Source organism: Cetorhinus maximus, chromosome 10 (assembly GCF_964194155.1).
Source record: "Cetorhinus maximus chromosome 10, sCetMax3.hap1.1, whole genome shotgun sequence".
Taxonomy (NCBI): Eukaryota; Metazoa; Chordata; class Chondrichthyes; order Lamniformes; family Cetorhinidae; genus Cetorhinus; species Cetorhinus maximus.
In genome coordinates, this window is record NC_135888.1 from 128,261,372 (window position 1) to 128,281,478 (window position 20,107).

The following is a 20,107-nucleotide window of genomic DNA, read 5'->3' on the forward strand; positions in this document are numbered from 1 at the left end:
TTAAGTGATTGTAGTCTTATATATGTGCTTAAAATCTTTTCTTTTGTTAATAAATATTTAAATTTAATTTTTTTAAATCTCTTAAGGTCTTAGTGGACTCATTACTTCTGAATTCAGTGCACACACCTTATAATAAGTACAAATTGCAAAACTGTTGTGACAGCATTGCCAAGTTTCACTTGTGGATTTGGTCTGCCTGGTGCACATCATCTGCCACGCCATAACACAATCCACACATAGACTAGTAAAATCAGATGGGAAAAGGTAGCATAGATGAGGAATTCAAAGAATGTTTTCAGGATAGTTTCTTAGATCAGCATGTTCCTGGAACCAACCAGAGAGCGGGCTATACTAGACCATGTATTGCCCAATGAGTTAGGATTAATTAATGACCTCATAGTGAAGGTGCCCCTGGGTAGCAGTGATGATAATATGATTGAATTTTACATTGTTTGAGGGAGAGAAGAGTAAGTTTAAGATTAATACTTTAAACTTAAATAAGGGCAATTATGAGGGCATGAAAGCAGAGCCAACGATAGTGAACTGGCAATTTAGGTTAAGGGATAGATCAATAGAGATGCAGTCGTGGACATTTAAGGAGACATTTCAGAATAGACAGAATAGATACATTCCAACAAGAAAGAAAAAATTCAAGGGGAGGATCCACCATCAGTGGTTGACTAAAAAAAGTAACGAACTTAAAGAAAAAGCATATAATTGCGCAAAGATGGGTGGCAGGTCAGAAGGCTGGACAAAATACAAAAACAGCAAAAAATGACTAAAAGATTACTAAAAGGGAAAAATTAGAGTACAAGAGAAAGTTAACTAGATATATAAAGACAGATAAGAGTTTCTACAGATATTTTAACAAGATAAGAATTAATAAAGTGAGTGTTGGTCCTATAGAAAGTGAGTCTGGGGGGGTTAATAATGGAAAATAAGGAGATGGCAGATGAATGTTCATGTATATTCGTGTATGCATTGGTCTTCACTATAGAAGATACAAGTAACATTCCCAGAAATAACTGTATATTAAGAATTGGAAGGGAGGGAGGAACTCAAGAAAATTACAATCACCAGGGAAGTAGTACTTAGTAAATTGTTGGAACTGCGGGTTGACAAGTCCCTGGGTCCTGATGGACTTCATCCTAGGGCCTTAAAAGAAGTGGTGAGGGAGATAGTTGATGCATTGGTTTTAATTTTCTAAAATTCACTAGATTCGGAAAAGTTCCATTATAGTGAGAAATAGCTTTTATAACTCTTTTCTTCAAAAAAGGAGGGAAACAGAAAGCAAGAAATTATAGGCTAGTTAGCTTAACATCTGTCATAGAAACAATGTTAGAAGCTATTATTAAAGCGTTACAACAGCAGTTAGACAAATTTAAGGTAATCAGGTAGAGTCAACATGGTTCTATGAAAGGGAAATCATGTTTAACCAATTGGAGTTCTTTGAAGAAGTAACATGTGTATAAAGGGGAACCAGTGGATGTACTGTGCTTGGATTTTCAGAAGGCATTTGATAAAGTGCCACATCAAAGGTTATTGCAGAAAATAAAAGCTTATAGTGCAGGGGTAACATATTGGCATGGGCAGAAGATTGGCTAGTTAACAGGAACAGAGAGCAGGTATAAATGAGTCACTTTCTGGTTGGCAAGATGTATTGAGCAGTGTGCCATAGGAACCAGTGCTGGGGTCTCAACTCTTCACATTTGAGGCAAATGTAAAGGAGCTGCAAAGGGAAGTAGGCTGGTGAAGTTATTGGGTAACTGGGTGACTGATGAAGCATAATATGAGGAAGTGTGAAATTAACCACATTGGAAAAGCAGAATACATCTTAAAAGGTGAGAGTTTTTGTAATTTATTATTTTATGCAATGTGGGCATCACTCACAAGGCCAGCTTTGGCTGCCCATCCCTAATTACCCTTAAACTAAGTGGCTTGCTAGGCCATTTCAAAGGGCAGTTAAGTGTCAACCACATTACGGCGGGTCTGGGGTCAAATGTAGGCCAGGCCAGATAAGGACAGCAGATTTCTTTGAACCTGCTGGGCTTTTTACAACAATTGCTTCATGATTACTGTTCCTGAGACTAGCTTTCACTTCCAGATATTATTTCTATTATTCGAATTCAAATGCCACCAGTTGCTGTAGTGGGAATTTGAACCCATGTCCCCAGAGGATTAGCCTGGGCCTCTAGATTACTAGCCCAGTACCATTACCACTAAACTATTGTCTCCTCCAAAACATTGAAAAATGCTGATATGCAGAGGGACTTTGTGTTCTTGTTCACTATTCACTGTAAGATAACATGAAGGTAAGGAAGCAATTAGGAAGACAAATGTTATATCGGGCTGAATTTTCTCAGAATTGCACTAAGTGCGGCAGTGGACGTCCGGCCTGGAGTCCTATTGGCTGATGAAAATGGCGGGTTTAAATGTCGTATCTTTCCAAGCCAACCTCATTATACATTCACTCCCACAAAACATGCCGTTTCCCTGGTGGGTGGGCTGTCATTCGCCCGCTCACCATCCATCGCCCCGCTGTTGCATCGCGCTTGCTGCCATCTTTAAAAGGCAGCCACCAGCAAAGCGCACATCGCCACCGGCCCACCACCGCTGCCCGGGAGACATGGCCAGTGGGGAAAAAAGACTGCAGCCCCCCCGCTTCAACGACGGGTCCCTCGAGCGACTGCTGGATGCCGTGGAGGCCCGCCAGATGTGCTGTACCCCGGCTCTGACCGGAGGATGGGAAGCAATGTCACCAACCCTGCTTGGGAGATGGTGGCAGCGGTGGTCAGCACGAACGCCCTGCAGAGGAGGACAGCCACCCAGTGCCACAAAAGGATGAATGATCTCCTCCGTTCCGCCAGGTTAAGTCACTCTTTTCATCACTCCCAACTCACACACTCACAAACCCATCACACATCCACAGGGCCCTCACTCACTGCCAGTGTAAGGGACATCACCATTCACTCTCTCACACTCACCGTCATTGTCCTCATCCCGTCCATGGGACCACTCACCACCCACACAGGGCAGGCATACTTATCATCTGGCCCGGCAGGCGTCCGGATACACTCCCCCCATCTCTATCCGTGCAGGACAAACTGGCTCACAACAGGAGGGAAAGGTCGCAGACAAGTGGAGGGATGCCAGAATTCAATGTTCTCACAGAATTTGAAAACAGAGCCATCCAGCTGGCCAGCGATGACCGGGACCGGTCCTGTGCTGATGGTGAGGTCGCCGCTGCTCTACCAAGTGAGGATCCAGCAGAGCAACATCCATCAGATAACCATTCTGTGAGTGATGTGTCCTCTTTCACAGGCCACTGCCATGCACTAATTATCTCCCCTTGCTTTTACCGGCACATCTGGGAAGTAGCCAACGGAGTCCATGATCCAGAGCCTCCAAGAAAGCTACAAAGAAGCCTCTGAAGAGGAATCTGAAGGCGCCCTCCCTGAAGTCCCGTCACAGCGCTCACCCACACCTTTCACCAGCGCAGAGACTCACACCTCAGTGGGACCTAGCTTTAGAGTAGCCTTGGGATCATAATTTGGTGAGCACATCGCACGTTCTGATCCACAGCAGTTGGAGCAGGGACTTCCCAGGTCCCCGGCACTCAGAGGACTGCTGGAGGCCAGAACATTGCTGAGTCCGAGTCAGATGACGAGCCTCTGGACCCGGTCATGCCACAGTTGCTGGTGCTGCAAAGGCAAGCACAGGAACATCAGGAAGAGATGTACGCTGCACTCCTCAGATTGCAAGGCACGATGGAGGAGTCTGTCTTCAGGCTGAGGTGATATTGCCGGCATTGCAATGCACCGAGGTCAACACTGGCTCGATGGTGGTGACCATGGAGACCTTGGTCCAGGACATCACTCCTGCACTGCTGCGCGGGCTGAACTCCATCGCTGATGCCATAGTTGACCTCCAACAATGTGTACGCGAGAGGGGTGTTGGTCAGCTCGATCTCACTCCAGCCACCTGTTCCACTCACGGAGTCAGCCTGGGGCTCCCGGGCACCCATAAGGAGAGGAATCAGCATGTGCACTCTCCGGTGCCATCCACCCAGGTGACTCTAGGTGTGACCAGCCCACCTGACTCCCCTCTTCCTGTGACCTCCACAGATACAGCTTCACAGGACAAGGAGGATGGCACTGCCACACAGTGGGACCCCGAAAGCAGGCCAGAGCCCTCCAAGTCTCAGCCCTTTGAGGATGGCACAGTCAGCAGGTTGCCTCTACCTCCGCTGTGGATGTCTTGGGGGCCACCAAGACGTAGTGGCAGGGTTAGGAGAGTTAAGGAGAATTAGTTACACAGCCTGGGCGCGGGTGTTAATCACTTGTACATAATGTTCACTATTGTCAATAAACTCCCAAAGATGTCTCCCTGCCTATGGCTCCTTGTTCTGATGAGCAGTGTTCTTATCACTCAGATGTGAAACCTTTGTGCACAAGATAAAATGCAGGTGTCTCAGTCCAGGGCCTCTTCCCTGTGCCCTGTGTGGCCTTCAGACCACAGTGATGGTCCAGCCTCACACTCCCTGGAAACATTACTGATGCCTGCACCTCGGCAGTGCTGGTCATTGCTGCCAGAATGTAGTGGGCAGGCGCCACAGAGTTCCCTCATTCTCTCTGTGTGCTCTCAGCACTTTTAAGGTGGGGCTGGCCCCCATCACACCAGCATCTGCGACCAGTGATGCTGTGCACCAGCTCCTGAAGGGCTGAGATGCTGAACGCGGACACAGCATCAGATGCATCTAAAGTTTCATGGGTGCGACTCTGAGATGGCCCTGATCATGGAGCACAAGCAAGCTGCCCTCGGCCAGACAGGAGTCAGACATTCTCAGAGTCTACGTGAAGATCTATGGAGTGTCCTCACTGCACGTTGTCATCATCGAGCGACTATTAGAGCCTCCACTGCATCTCCATGACGGGAGCATTCTCTCAGATGGTATTGACACTGCAATAAGCCAGACTGGAGTCGAACGTTCACAACTGTGATGTGAGGATCTACATGGACACCTCACTGCATGTCGTCATCATCCTCCATAAATCTGGCAGCTATCAGGGCCTCTCAAGTGCGCCTGCCTCATCTAGCCAGTGCGAGAGCCTCATCCTCGTTGTCGTCACCACCGAGGACCCCCTCACCCTCATCCCCATCAGCGTCCTCCTCATCGGAGGAGACATGCAGGTTCTCCATCTCCTCCTCAGCCAGCTACACACCCAATTGGATTACCAGGTTGTAAAGGACACAGCAGATGACGATGATGCATGATACCCTCTGTGGACTGTATTGCAGGTCTCCATCAGACCGGTCCAGGCACTGGAGCCGTGCCTTCAGCATCCCGATGGTCTACTCCACCAAGTTGCGAGCTGCTGCAGGAGCCTCATTATAGCGTCTCCCTGCTGCAGTCTGAGGCCGCCGCACAGGTGTCATCGGCCATGGCCTCTGCGGGTAGCCCTTGTCCCCAAGGAGCCAACTCTGCAGCTTCTATGGACCCTGGAAGTCTGCAGGGACCTGCGAGTGACTCAGGATGTAGGCATCATGCACACTCCCTGGAAACTGTGCCCACACCTGCAGGATGCGTTTCTGGTGGTCACATACCAGCTGCACGTTCAGTGAGTGGAAGCCCTTGCAGTTGATGAAGTCCACTGAGTGTAGCGATGGAGACCTGAGCGCCACATGAGGGCAGTCAATTACATCCTGCATCTGTGGGAATTCCGAGATCAGGGCGAATTCAATGGCCCTTGCATCCTGGCTGTCCCTGTCCCGGGCGAAATGCACAAAGTTGTGTACCATGGAGATGGCATCCGTGACCTCATGGATGCCTTTGTGGGTGGCGGATTGTGAAATCCCACAGAGGTCACCTGTAGAGCCCTGAGAGGAGCCACTGGCATAGAAATTGAGCATCGCAGTCACTTTCACAGCCACTGGCAGTGGATGCCTTCCATCTCCACTTGGCACCAAGTCCCCCAAGTAAGTGGCAGATGTGAGCCACCAGGCCCCTAGACATGCACAGTCGTCGGTGACACTGGCTCTCAGTCTCTGCAGGAATGGCAGGCGGTGTCTATAGATCCTGGGTGTCACTAGGCGCCGACCAGCCACAGCTCGCTGTCGCTCCTGGACAGCATGTGCGGGAGCCCCTGCTGCCCCTTCTTCGTGAGGTTGCTGCTCCTGCCTTTGCACGGCCAGGTGTCTCAGTCACTCTCTCCTCCAACTTCTACAGTCTATGTAGGCCATCAGGCATACAGCTAAGTCACCAGGATCCATGATCCTGATGTGGTCCTCCTACAGCATGAAAAAGAGAGAGAGACTTGGTTATCGTGGCTGTACTTAGCACCTTTCCTGGCCCTGTGTGACTAACCCTTAATGCTTCCCGGAGAGTGCTGGTCACCCCTTGGATGGCCAGAGATGAGTGCGCTGCATGGCTGTCCTGTCAACCTGCGACATGGGGGACACTGGTCCAAACCAGGATGCTGAGATTGCAAGGGGCTGTGAGCGCTTCCAGCAGTGACTGCTACATGGCCAGTGTTGACGAGGAGATTGTACAACATGTGCAGCCCAACTGCTCTGCCATCCAATAGTGGTGGCGGACTCGAAGTCTGTGCCAGAGGTGTGGGGGGTATGAGGGTGGGTAAGGTGTGGAGCGCTTGGTGGGCCGTTGGTGCCTCCGCTTTGCTTGCATGGGTGGGAAGGCTAGGAGCCTGACCCCAATCACATCACTGTGGCTGCGCCTGACCTGTCCCAGTTGCAGAGGCATGGTCAGTTTATACAGGTGTCCCTAATGCGTGGCCACTTCCCTCGCTTACCCTGCCCCCCACCTGTGCGCGGGATGCAGCGCCAGGGCAGCACTTGCCCCCCCACCCCCCCCCCTCAGCTTTCACCTCCAAGGCTGGCCAGCACTTGCCCCCGGACACCCTCACACATCAGCAGTCACCTCCGAGGCCAGGCGTCAGTTTCCCTCAGGCGCCCCTGAGGCCTGTAAACCGCAGGCAAGCCGTGGAGAACGCTGCTGCTCCCTCACCTCGATTCCCCCAAAGTGAAGGCCACCAAGTGCATATGCCACCTGCGCGCTGTTGTGAAACACGTCGGCGGGAAAGCACGCCGACATGGACGGACGATACGGCAGGGTTCCGAGAGCCTGGCGGGATGGCCTTTTAATTATATGCTGATGTATTACAATTAGCTCCCCTGCTGACCGATGGTGGGAAATGCGGCCCGCCGTCGGCTGGCTGAGCGGGAGATGGCGACCTGCCTCCACACCGTCGTGAAGGAGTGGGTCCCGCCATATTTTCCACCAGCAGGTTCCAAAATTCCGCCCATTGTCTTTCATTGCGAGAGAGTTACAGTAAAAAGGTAAGGAAGTCCTTCTGTAGTTATATCGCTGTAACTTCCGGCCACCAACCTGAAAGGCATCAGGAATGGTTGACCAGCACCGCAGCTGCCGACACATGCACAACTCACCCCCTCTATTCAGCCTCCTCGGTCGGTCACGACAAAAGTTTTTACATTTATTTTCCCCGTGGATGCCTTTTTCAAATCCAAATGTATATTTTTTTGGATTCTCTGCAGTGAACAATAAGGAGCCAATGAACCAACCAATGAGGTTTTCTTGAGTCAAAGAAAGAACAAGTTTATTATCCACTATACCCGAGAAGAAAGACATGATGTCACACCCCCACAGGTATGAGAAGTAAGAAAAGTTAGGAGTCCAAATAAAAGCTAAAAGAATATATGGTTCGAAATCCTTTTGCTTGTCTTGGAGGTGTAGATTGTTAAACGTTGTGGCCGTTTTAAATTAGCTGGTTCCTTTCGAATCCCAGAGTTGAACTGAAGTCCGTGTAGTTGCACTCGCTGGAGACAATTTTCTTTTTGAATCAGTAAGCCGTCTTTTCCAGAAATCAAAGAGTTGCTCCTGAGGTTCTTTCCAATGAAAATACACTACCTCTGTGAATTATTTTTAGACTGTTAAGAGATGGGGCTTTGCTTAACTTAAGCAAGAGAACAGGATTCCTTACTGCTCCATTAGCAACTTCTCCAGGTTTCTCTGACTCTGCTTGACAAACCCAGTTCTTAAAGTCCTGTATGCTGTATTCGATGACCATGTCTACTATAGTCATTGTTGTAGAAAAAGTTATCACATTTCGATGTTTCATCTCAGAAACTTTTGACACATTTCGAGATGGTAGAAACCAACAGGAGTTGGGGTTCTTTCATCCTCCACAGGGGGTTTGAGTGTCTGTTGGTTGTATATCTTGGCTGGCTAACAGTTCCCCGTTGGCTTGATGGTTCTTTTTGAAGTGGGCTTTGACGCCCCCAGGTGTAATTATTCCATGAGCAATCATGTCAGGGCGTGTCTGCCGTGTAACCATATAGTAACTTAGTGGTCAACTTACATTTCTAGATATCAGGTGATTTGTGACAGCCATCTTTAGTCAGTGCTTTTTTTTTCTTCAAAAAAAAAGTTCCTTTTTAAACAGTTCGGTATGTTTTTGGTTAGCTGGTGGAATTATCGATTGATATCACTTAAGCACAATTTCCTGTCATTGTGACAGAGTGTATGTCATTTTCTGTAACTGAGACTGTATCTTCATATGTGCAGGAAGTGCAACGCCTAATGTTGTTGCACAAATAAGTGCAGCCTATTCGTGAGACTACATTTGGAGTATTGTGTAGAGTTTTGGTGATATACACCCCGGGCACAGTCCATCCTCTCCCAAGACAGATGGATGCCGAGCAGGTCTCGTTATTTAAGGAAGAATGTACTTACTCGGAGAGGGTGCAACCAAGGTTTATTAGATTGGTTTCTGGCAATGAGAACGCTGTTACATGAAGAGATCTAGTAGAATAGGCCGATATTCTATGCATTTAGAAGAATGAGAGCTAATCTCATTGAAACCTATAAAATTCTGAAGAGGGTTTGACAGGGGAGGTGCTGAGAGGTTGTTTCCCGAGCTGGAGAGTCTCGAACTAGAGATCTCAGGTTAAAGGGTTGGTCACTGGGAGAAATTTTCAACCCTAGAGGGCTGTGGATGGATGCTCGGTCATTAAGTATATTCAAGACTATGACTGATAGATTTTTGGGCACTAAGGCAATCAGGGATATGGGGATAGGATGAGAAAGGGGAGTTGATGTTAATAGTCAGCTGTGATCTTATTGAGGAGTTGCATGGCCTACACATGCTCCAATTACTTACGATTAACATATGTTAATAGGCCCTGCGCCTTTCCCAGGAATGTCATGTGCATGCAGCCGAACACTTTGGAGGGAAGGGCAGAAGTCAGAGGGTTAGAACCTGCTTCTGGACACACTCGCATTTAATCCTCCACTTACTTTCAAACCCATGAGCTCCTCCAGGTTAGAATTCCCCACATGATTCCAGGTCACTGAACTTTTGTCAGGAACTAGGAAAGTCGGAGATGTTAACAGGCTTTACACAAGTCGAAAGGAGAAGAAATAAGCGAAGGCATGTGATTGGGTGAAAAGCAGGAGAGCTTATAGTGACAAAGGGATGTTAGGATAAAGCAGGAGGGGTGGTAAAGGGACAGGTGAAGAAACATATGAAGGTCTAGAAGAGGTGTGAATATGAATAAGAGAATCAGTCCACCAGCTATGAATTATGATATATTTTAATGAGGGCTAGTGGGCCTCAGTCCTGGATTCCCCTCTTTTATGTTTGCGTATCAGGAGAGAGGCTGAGGAGCATCTGATACTGATGAAGGAGTGAGGCCCATCTGAAACTGGAGGAAGTGAGGGGTGTCTGAGACTGGGAGGTAATGAGGGCCGTGTAAAACCGGGGCAAGTTGGGAAGCCCTCTCCATTAGGTACTGCAGGGACCCTCTCGTGTTAAGGTACTGCAGGGTCCCTCTAGTTGCTTCAGCAACTCAATCGTCTGCTTGATGTTATTCCATGTGACAACATGGCTCTCACTGTATGAGTGTTGACCACATGTGGTTGGTTTGCAGTGGGGAGTCATCAGCCTGGTGGAGTGGATAGTCTTTGTTGCAAAGCAGCTGCCCTCTGGTGGCTGAATGAACTGGTGCATGATGAATGCATCATACTGCTGCTAGAATAGCGGGCATTTGCCAGCATGATGCATTGGGTATGGTCACACACCAGTGCATACAGAGTGAATGGTAACCATTGTAGTTTCAGTACCTCTCACCATTAAGACGCAGCGCCCTAACAGCCATCTATGTGTAGTCGATGTCACCCTGCATGATGGGGAAGCCAGTTATCCTGGCAAAGCCATGCACATGTTTCTTTTGGCCTCTCTATTTAGAGAGAAGACAATAAAGTCAGACCTCCTGGCACATCTGTAACCTCGTGGATGCGCGTTGAATGGTGAACTGTGAGATGTTAGCTACATTGCCGGTTCAGGCTTGTGAAAAACAATCAAGGCCACAGTCACCTTCATAGCCAGTGACTGCACCACGCTTACCCTGCTCTGAGGGTGCAAGTCTGGTTCCCACAGTTCTGTGACCACATCCTTAGTGAATTGTGGCCACTGACCAGACTGCTTCCGGTTTAGGTGGAGGTAGAAGTGCCCACTGAAGACCAGAGGTGGATAAGGACTCTTGGCTGCAAGCCCATCTCCCACTCCTCCTGCTCCCCCTGCAAACAGCTTGTCTTCTTTGCCACCTCTGCCCCATCTCTTCCTGATGCTGCAGCCCAAAGGGGACAGTGACAGTAGAACCCATGGCCGTGAGCAAGTTGTTTGCTTACAGCCCTTGCAGCAGAGGATTTCCCATATTGCCGCTTTACCAACTGTTACAAACACTCATGGTGGAACCATCCGGTCCTGCTGGTGTCGGGCGTCATGGCGGGCGTGAGCGGACAATATGGCGAGAGGGCCAAAAATCTGTTTCGCACCGCCGTGAAACCAGTTTGCAATCATCCGCTCCACCCGTCAATGGCAGGCCGCGTTTCTCACCGCCACATGTTGGGAACCTAATTTTAACACGTTAGCATCTCATTATAAGCCCTGCTCGCAGGAATCATCTCCCCACACGTAAAATCTATCACCCACGTTGGCGTGACTTGAGAACAGCGCGCTTTGCGACTGCCCTTGAAAGGGGGGCACCTGGCGGAGACTGAACTTCGAGGGGAACTCGACCTCAGGCAGCTCTCGCATGCATCACCTGTAGGACATCGAGGAAGAGGCACCGCGCACTTGGGGGAGGCACAGGATAGTCACTTTGTCCCAGTTGGATTTCAGTGTGGTGCCGGGACAAGGGCTCCAGAGCGAGTGAGGCCGGGTGGGGGAAGCAAGGCAGCACGGACGGAAGGGAGTACACAAGCACATGCCTAGGGTTGCAGGGAGGTTGGAGTGAGGGAAACGGCCACGCACTTGGAAAAGCTTGTCAAAAGTCAGCATTCTTCTGAGGCTGAGACCGTTCAGCAGCAGCTGCATTGACACACTTGGAGTCGGGCCTCTGAAGCTTTCCTGCCTACTCAAGCAATGCAAAGGCACAAACGTGCCACCAAACGCTTCAGAACTTTTCACCCCTCAAGCGCAGACTGCAAATTAATGTGCGTTTTAGGGGCCAGCAGAACAACCAGCCGACTGGGCAAGTTGTACAATCCCCTTGCGAAAGGTGGCCATGGCGCAGTCACTGGTGGAGGCGCTCACAGCCCCTTGCAATGTCTTTATTAAGATTTGGGCCAGCATCCCTCATGATTCATGCTAAAAGTGCAGCCTTGCAGTGCAGGTTAGGGAAATGCCTACACCAGTTCTGAGAGCACAGCTTGCAGCCCAGTGGCTGAAGCTGCTGCCAGTCGGTCAAGTAGAGTGGGGCGGAGGTGGGTGGGGTTTTGGACAGCCATGAGGCACACTATGTTGGATGGCCAGCACTCTCCTGAACGCATGAAGGAGCCTTCTGACTTAACCAAGAGAGGTTCTTGGGACACATATGCTAACCCACACGTCTCTTTGATACTGCAGGAGGAGAACATCAGGATCATGGAGCCTGGTGGTTTAGCCATATTCCTCTTGGCTTATAGGAAGCTGAGAAGAAGAAGAGGTGAGCAGCAGAGGTGCCTGTCTTGGCAAAGGGAGGACACCTCCCTCGAGATGAAGGGGCCTGCTGCACACGAAGCTGAAGATCCACAGAGAGGCATCACTCGTCGGTGCTTCGCCAGACCCAGGGTCATTCCTGCAGATAACTAAGAACCTGTGTCACCAAAGATTGCGCATGTCTAGAGAACTGGTCATATGCCACCTGCTGTAGGAGTTGGCGCCACGGAGATATAGAGGGCGTCCACTGCCAGAGGCCACGAAAGTGAGCGCAGCACTCAATTTTTACGCCATTGGCTTCTTCCAGGGATCCACAGGTGACCTGTGTAGGATCTTGCAAGCATACGTGCACAAGTGTATCAAGGAGGTCACGGGCGCCATTCTCACGAAGGCACAGAATTTTGTGCATTTCACCCGGGATCCGGAAAGCTAGGAAACAAGAGCTGGGATTTGCACATATCTCAGGTTTTCCACAGGTGCAGGGTGCTATCGACTACACTCATGTGGCGCTTAGATCTCCGTGGCAAAAAGCAGTCAACTACGTCAACCGCAAGGGCTTCCACTCGCTGAATGTTCAGCTGGTGCGCGACCACTACAAATGCATCCTACAGGTCTGCACATGATTCCCAGGGAGCATCCACAACTCTTACATCCTCAGCAAGTCTCAGATCCCTGACACCTTCCAGGGTCCACAGAGACTGCAGAGTGTGTTCCTCAGGGAAAAGGGCTACCTACAGTGGACGTGGCTAGTTACACCCATGCAGCGGCCTCAAACTGCAGGAGAGCGAAGGTATAACGAGACTCATGCTGCAACCCGGACTTCAGTGCAGCAGACAATAGAAATCTTGAAAATGAGGTTCTGGTGCCTCGACAGGTCCAGTGGAGCACTACACTACAGTCCACTGAGGGTGACGCGCATCCTCGTAGCTTGTTGCGCACTACATAACCTGACGCCGCAATGGGGGAGGACCTGACTGAGGAGGAGATGGAAGAGCTGCACATCTCCTCCATTGAGCAGGACATCGAAGGGGATGATGGTGATGAGGTCCTCAAAGGCAAGGATGCCGGTGATGAGGCCATTGCACTGGCCAGACGAGGCAGGCACGATCAGAAGGCCCTCATAGCCACAAGATTCATGGAGGATGATGACAAGATGCAGTGAGGACAGTCCTGACATCCTCACCTTGCATCTGTGAACATTTGACTCCTGTGTGGCTGATGGCAGTGCACATACCCTCCGTGCTCAGGCTCATGTCGTGGAAACACAATGGAGGCCCCAGTAGTCACAAGATTCCAGGAGGATGATGACTATATGCAGTGAGGACACTTCATAGATCTTCACACAGCCTCTGTGAATGTCTGACTCCTGTCTGGCTGAGGGCAGCTCAATTGCGCTCTGTGATCAGCATCATATCATGGAGACGCAGCCATGAAACTTTAAATGCACCTCATTCATTGTCAGCCTTCAGCACTTGATCCCTTCTGGAGCACAGCATCACTGGACACAGACACTGAAGAGATGGGGGGCCAGCCTCACCTTGAAGGTGCTGAGAGCACACAGAGAGAATGACATAATTCTGTGACACCTACCCACAAAGTTCTGGCAGCAATGACAAGCACCATTGAGGTGCAGGCATCACTATTGTATCCAGTGAGTGTGAAGCCGGGCCATCATTTTGGCCTGAAGATTACGCACTGAAAGGGAAGAGGCCCTGGACTGAGATGCCCACCTTTATCTTGTGCAGGAACCAAGGTTTCACATCAGAGTGACATGAACACTGCTCATCATAACAAGGAGCCATTGGCAAGGAGACATTCTTGGGAGGTTATTTACAACAGTGAATATTTAATACAAGTGATTAACACCTGTGCCCACGCTGTGCAGCTACATTTTCTTAACCTTCCTAACCCTGCCGCTACATCTTGGAGCTCCCTCAACATCCACAGCAGAGGTGGAGGCAGCCTACTGACTGTGATGACTTCGGCATGTGTCCTCTGGAGGGCCGAGACCTGGAGGGCTCCGGCCTGCTTTGGATGTCCTGCTGTGGGCCAGCTGCACCCTCCTCGGCCTGTGGAGCTGGAGCTGTGGGGGTCACAGGAAGAGGGGATTTGAATCGGCCGGACATTCCTATAGTCACTTGGGCGGATGGGCCTGTGGTGTCGAGCTGCTGGTCCTCCTTGCTATGGGTGCACAAGGGCCCCTGGCTCACTCCTTGAGGAGAAGGGGAAGCTGGAGTGAGATTGAGCTGCCCCGCACCCCTCTCACACTGACACTGTTGGAGGCCAACAATGGAGTTCAGCCCGCGCAGCAGTGCAGGACATATGACATGGACCAAGATCACCATGGCAGCTGCCATCCTGCCAGTGTTGACCTTGGTGCGTTGGCATACCGGCACTATCACTTCGTACTGAAGGCAGACTGACTCCTCCATCATCCCTTGCAATCTGTGGAGTGCACCAGACATCCCTTCCTGGTGTTTCTGTGATTGTCTTTGCAGCTCCAATAACCAATTGAGCACTGAGTCCAGGGCTCATGATCTGACTCAGACTCAGCTGATTCCTTGCCTCCAGCAGTCCTCCAAGCATCGGCGTCCAAGGATGGCCCTACCTCCGCCTGCTGTGCAACAGATTGCGTGGTGTGCTCACCAGATTGCGATCCTGAGACTGCTCTACAGGTGGGTGTCACTGCGCTAGTGGAGGGTGTGGTTGATTAATACAATCTTCAATGGTGCTGCCTTCAGGGTCCATCATCAAAGGTACTCCCAGGGGTATGTCACTGAATTGGGGAGGGAGGGTGCACTCTTCTTGGCTTTCAGGGCCAAGTCTTCACCGGAGCAGTCCTAGGCTGCAAGCGTTGAGAAGTGTGCACGGGGCTGCACTTTAAATATGGGGCCCGACGTGAGGAAGCGGCGAGGTAATGGTGTGGCAGGCCAATTGGAGACCTGCCACCAGCGATCTGACGTGTTTCCCATCGCTGCCTAATTTATGAAGTGGGACGGGGACGATATGACGTGAAAACCCGCCATTGCGGCCGGTGGGTAACGTGTCTTTTTTTCATGCCTGCCACCTCACATAGTGCAAATCTGGGACCATTCTGCCCTCAGTACTTCCACAATAAGAACCAATAGAAAGTTACAAGCAACTGATCTGCAAGTTGATGATGATCTATTTAAATAGAGATGGTGGAGGGATGGTGGAGGGGGTGGGAGTCCATCTTGCTGCTGAATGCATGCTGAGCAGTTCCTGTTTTAAGAAAGAGCATTGACTAAAGCAGCGAGGGTGATAGTAGCAGGTCAGGTATCTAAACAGCGTTGGACACTAACTGACGTCATGGTCTGCTGATTCTCCATGTTTCCACCACGCACACGTAAAGCACATGCTAACATCCTTACCAAGGTGGCATCAGGCATGTGCCATGCTAGAAGTGACGCAGATGCCATTTTTCTACCAAACCGGCACCTGCAGGTCCAAAACTACCAGCTCCACGGAGCCAATTTTTGCGGCCAATAATTAAAGCTTAACCTGTGCTCTGAAGAAGAGTCACACGGACTCGAAACATTGACTCTGTTTCTCTCTCCACAGATACTGTCAGACCCGCTGAGCTTTTCCAGCATTTTCTGTTCTTATGTCATATTTCCAGCATCTGCAGTATTTTGCTTCCACACTAAAGCCTAAGCCTTGGTCAGAACTGAAAAATAAGCAAACGTTTATTCAGGATCACAACAAAAGGGAGCGGCAGAAAACAACACTTGAGGGATGAAGTATAAAGAGCTGATACATTAAACAATAGGAATAAACAGCATCATGAGACAGAAGGTGTTTGAACGTTTATATACAGCAGGACCCAGGTCAGGCATGCAATGGATAGGATGCTGCTGAAGCCTGAAATGGAAAGAGACTGACTGCCCAAAGATATGAATATTGGTGACAATGAGAGCCACTGACGACACTGGCAGCTCATCCCAAGCACCAGCCCTCTGGGGAGCATGAGTGCTGTGATGTGCCGTGGGCCAAACAGCAACCCTCTGTGCTGTAATTTCTCATTCTCCACCCAATAACTAACTAAGAAGCCCCTTGCTGTGTGTTGTTCCCATTTTAGAAAACAAAGTAATTGCTTGGCACTCCCGGTGTTGAACCTCCCTATGTTGCGGCTCTTGGTGTCAGGGCTTCCAGGGTTGAGGCCCTGGGTGTCGGGAGGCTGCAGATATTCTGGGCCACAGGTGGCTCTGGGGGTATCTCTGGTAGTCAATTCCATTACTTGTTACTGTCATAATGTGGCCGTTCTTCGACTCATCGGTAACAAGTTGCAAGAATCCCTCAGCGACCAGCGATGGGCTGCAAAAAAAAAGAAAGAGGTTTCTTCCGTTTGAGAGAAACAAGAGTATTTTTGTAGTTCATTAAATCACAGGTTAGGAACATAAGACCAGGTGTAGGCCATTCAGCCCTGCCATTTAACTAGATCATGGCTGATCTTCCAACTCAACACCATCTTCCCACACTATCCCCGTATCCCTTAATGTCATTGGTATCTAGAAATCTATCGACCTCTGCTTTGAATATACTCAATGACTGAGCCTCCGCAGCCCCCAGGGGTGGAGAATTCCAAATAGGAATTATTCCAAATAGCTTGGAATAAGTTCTGGAATTGCAGAATCTTTCAGCACAGAAGGAGGCCATTCAGCCCCTTGTGCCCGTGCCGACTCTTTGAAGGAGCTATCCAATTAGTCCCAGTCCACTGGACTTCTCTCTCCTCCTTTCAAATATTCCTCAGAACCAACCTCTTAGGCCAAACTTTAGATCAGCTCCCCTAATATCTCCTTAAGCACTTTGGGATGTTTTACTACAGTAAAGATGCTATATAAATTGAGGTTATTGTTGTTTCCACATAGCTCTGCAAAGCTTTTCCTCCTCAAAGAGATTTACCCAATTCCCTTCCGAAAATTGCTGTTGATTCTGCTTCCATCACCCTTTCAGGCAGCGTATTCTAAATCGCAAAAACTCGCCACATAAAAAAACAAACTCTCCTCATCTGCCTCTCTGGTCATTGCTAATATTTATCATTTAACAGAAAATGTCAACACTCAGGCAGAAAAATTTTCTAACCACTAGAAAAATGTGCGTCAGTTGATAAACGTCTAATTTGTGATCGTTGGCTCAGGGAGAGCGTTCCTAGTTAAGTTGGAGGGTCTGGAATTAATCTCAAGCCCCACACATTTCAGGGAGAGGAGAGGCGGGCGAGAGGAGAGGCGGGCGAGAGGCGAGGCGGGCGAGAGGAGAGGCGGGCGAGAGGCGAGGCGGGCGAGAGGAGAGGCGGGCGAGAGAAGAGGCGGGCGAGAGGAGAGGCGGGCGAGAGGAGAGGCAGGCGAGAGGAGAGGCAGGCGAGAGGAGACCCGGGCGAGAGGAGACCCGGGCGAGAGGAGAGGCAGGCGAGGGGAGAGGCAAGCGAGAGGAGACCCGGGCGAGAGGAGACCCAGGCGAGAGGAGACCCGGGCGAGAGGAGACCCGGGCGAGAGGAGAGGCGGGCGAGAGGAGAGGCGGGCGAGAGGAGACCCAGGCGAGAGGAGAGGCAGGCGAGAGGAGAGGCGGGCGAGAGGAGAGGCGGGCGAGAGGAGAGGCGGGCGAGAGGAGAGGCAGGCGAGAGGAGAGGCAGGCGAGAGGAGAGGCGGGCGAGAGGAGAGGCGGGCGAGAGGAGAGGCAGGCGAGAGGAGAGGCGGGCGAGAGGAGAGGCGGGCGAGAGGAGAGGCGGGCGAGAGGAGACCCAGGCGAGAGGAGAGGCAGGCGAGAGGAGAGGCGGGCGAGAGGAGACCCGGGCGAGAGGAGAGGCGGGCGAGAGGAGAGGCGGGCGAGAGGAGAGGCGGGCGAGAGGAGAGGCGGGCGAGAGGAGACCCGGGCGAGAGGAGGGGCGGGCGAGAGGAGACCCGGGCAAGAGGAGAGGCAGGGGCCCTGGAGACTGAGGTGGGAGGCCTCGGGGATAGAAGGACTGGAAGTGGAAGGACCCAGAGAGAGTGGACTGGAAATTGTAGCACCCAAAGCGGTAATGCCCCAAGAGAGAGGATCTGGAGAGGAAGGACTGGAATCAGGAGGATCAGGATTGGGTGGACCAGGAGTTCGAGGCCCTGAATAGGGACGCCTGTGGGCAGAAGGACTAGATTCAGAAGGACCTGGAGCGGAATAAATAATTAAGAATTGAATACATAAATAAACAAAGAGTAGAAATGGAGAAAAGGCATTGTGTCAATACAAAGTATATGAGAACTTGGAGACTGCTAAAATGTCCCAGATTGCCTCATCTGCAGGAAATGCCTCTGCCTTGAGTCACTCTGGCTCAGAGTTCTGGAGCTGGAGTGTGAGTTAGAGACAGTCTGACATATAACAGAGAGGAAGAAATTTTGAGATAGTTTTCTCCAGAGTACAGTCACACCTCAGGGAATTGGATTTGGAGTAAACCTCCCCCTACACTGTCCCTATCAAACTCTCCCAGGGCAGATGCAGGACAGGTTATATACAGAGTAAACTTCCCTCTACACTGTCCCCATCAAATACTCCCAGGGCAGTTATCTGATGAAACCAATGTTCAATTAATGCCAGTAGTTAGCAAGAATTGGAAGATTCAAATTCGAACTTTCATTCTCACTCTATAATGCCAACTGCTGCCACAGTTTTTATTGCAATCTTCTCCAGCCCTGCAAATTGCCCCAATATTTCTCATGATGAAATAGTCTCCATGATTGGGGTGTCAGTGAACGATGGACAGAGGGCATTGATCCGAACTCCGAGTTTCTCTGCCATGGAGGCTCCCTGAACACAGGAAACAAAGGAAGGCTTAGATTGGAGATCAAAGAAAGCACGGCGCTGTAGATCAAACAGTGGTCACATTGCATAACCCACCAGAGTACTCTTTTTAATTTATTCTTTCACAGGATGTGGAAGCTTCTGGCAAGGCCAGCATTTATTGCCTGTTCCTATACAAGTGAATTACTTGCTAGGTTATTTCAGGGGGCAATTAAGAGCCAGTATATTGCTGTGGGTCTGGTGTCACATGTGGGCCAGTCTGGTAAGAATTGCAGGTTTCTTCCCCTGAAAGACACCAGTGAACCTGTTGAATTTTTAAGACAATCCAGTAGTTTCATGGTTACTATACTGATGCTAGCTTTTTAATTCCAGATTTATTTAATTAATTGAATTTTTGCTTCTGCTTTGGTTGTGGTCAGTATCACATTCTAACATCCTTAATCCATCAACGTTTATGTGGTCAGTGCCAGCTAATTTAAATTCCTCAGCTGGAGTGATGTGATTTTAAACAAATCTCTGACCATTAGCTCAGGCCGCTGGATTGAAGTCCAGTGACATTACCGCTATGCTCATAGCGTCACACACCACTTCCACCATGGAACTCCTCACCCACCCCGTGTCACAGAGCACGCCCACGATGGAATTCTTTATAACCCCAGTATAACATGGCATCTCCACTGTGGAGTTCTTTGCCGGCCAGGATTCCTGGTTTCTGCCTTCCTGGGGTTTTAAGCTTCAGTCATGGAGCCCAAAATCTAACATGATAACCAGTCCAGTACCAGGGCAGTTACGAGGATCCCCTCTCGGAGCAGGTGTGAGGTTCCTACCTTGCGGTAGTTATGACCTTCTTCTCTAGGGCAGTTACGAAGCTCCCTCTCGGCCAAGTTACAAAGCTCTCCTCTGGAAACAGTTGCAAAGTTCCCCTCTCTGGGCAGTTACGTAGGATTACATAGGACATACAGCACAGAAACAGGCCATTTGGCCCACCCAATCCATGCCGGTGTTTCTCCTCCCCTCAAGCCTCCTCCCATCTTTTCTCATCTAAATCTAGCATTGTTATCATTGTCATGTCCAGTAAAAGCATGTCATTCAAAGCTTTTAAATATGAACTGTATTCAGCGTGGAATCTTCTGGAACTGGCTTTTCTTGTAAAATTAGACAATGATGGGCTGCAAAAGATGGCCGCCAAGGGTTATTTGACTTGGTCTATGAATTCCAAACTGCCACACTGCCTTAAGGACAAAAGGACACATTCCAGACCCAGAAGTGTCATTCACCATCTCCTGAAACCATGGCAA

General features: G+C 50.0%; 1 protein-coding gene and 1 pseudogene across 2 annotated transcripts in view; both read right to left on the reverse strand.

Annotated features, from left to right (window-relative positions):
• Positions 1-20,107, reverse strand: part of LOC144686007 (15-hydroxyprostaglandin dehydrogenase [NAD(+)]-like) — a 121,827-nt gene that overhangs the window by 36,714 nt on the left and 65,006 nt on the right. The gene's annotated exons all lie outside the window — the stretch shown is intronic.
• Positions 15,707-20,107, reverse strand: part of LOC144685308 (15-hydroxyprostaglandin dehydrogenase [NAD(+)]-like) — a 28,442-nt pseudogene continuing 24,041 nt past the window's right edge. Inside the window, exons 8-9 of the transcript XR_013577706.1 lie at positions 18,652-18,815; positions 15,707-16,352 (exon numbers count right to left, since the gene is read on the reverse strand). The product of XR_013577706.1 is annotated as a 15-hydroxyprostaglandin dehydrogenase [NAD(+)]-like (transcript). The remainder of the gene's footprint in view (positions 16,353-18,651; positions 18,816-20,107) is intronic.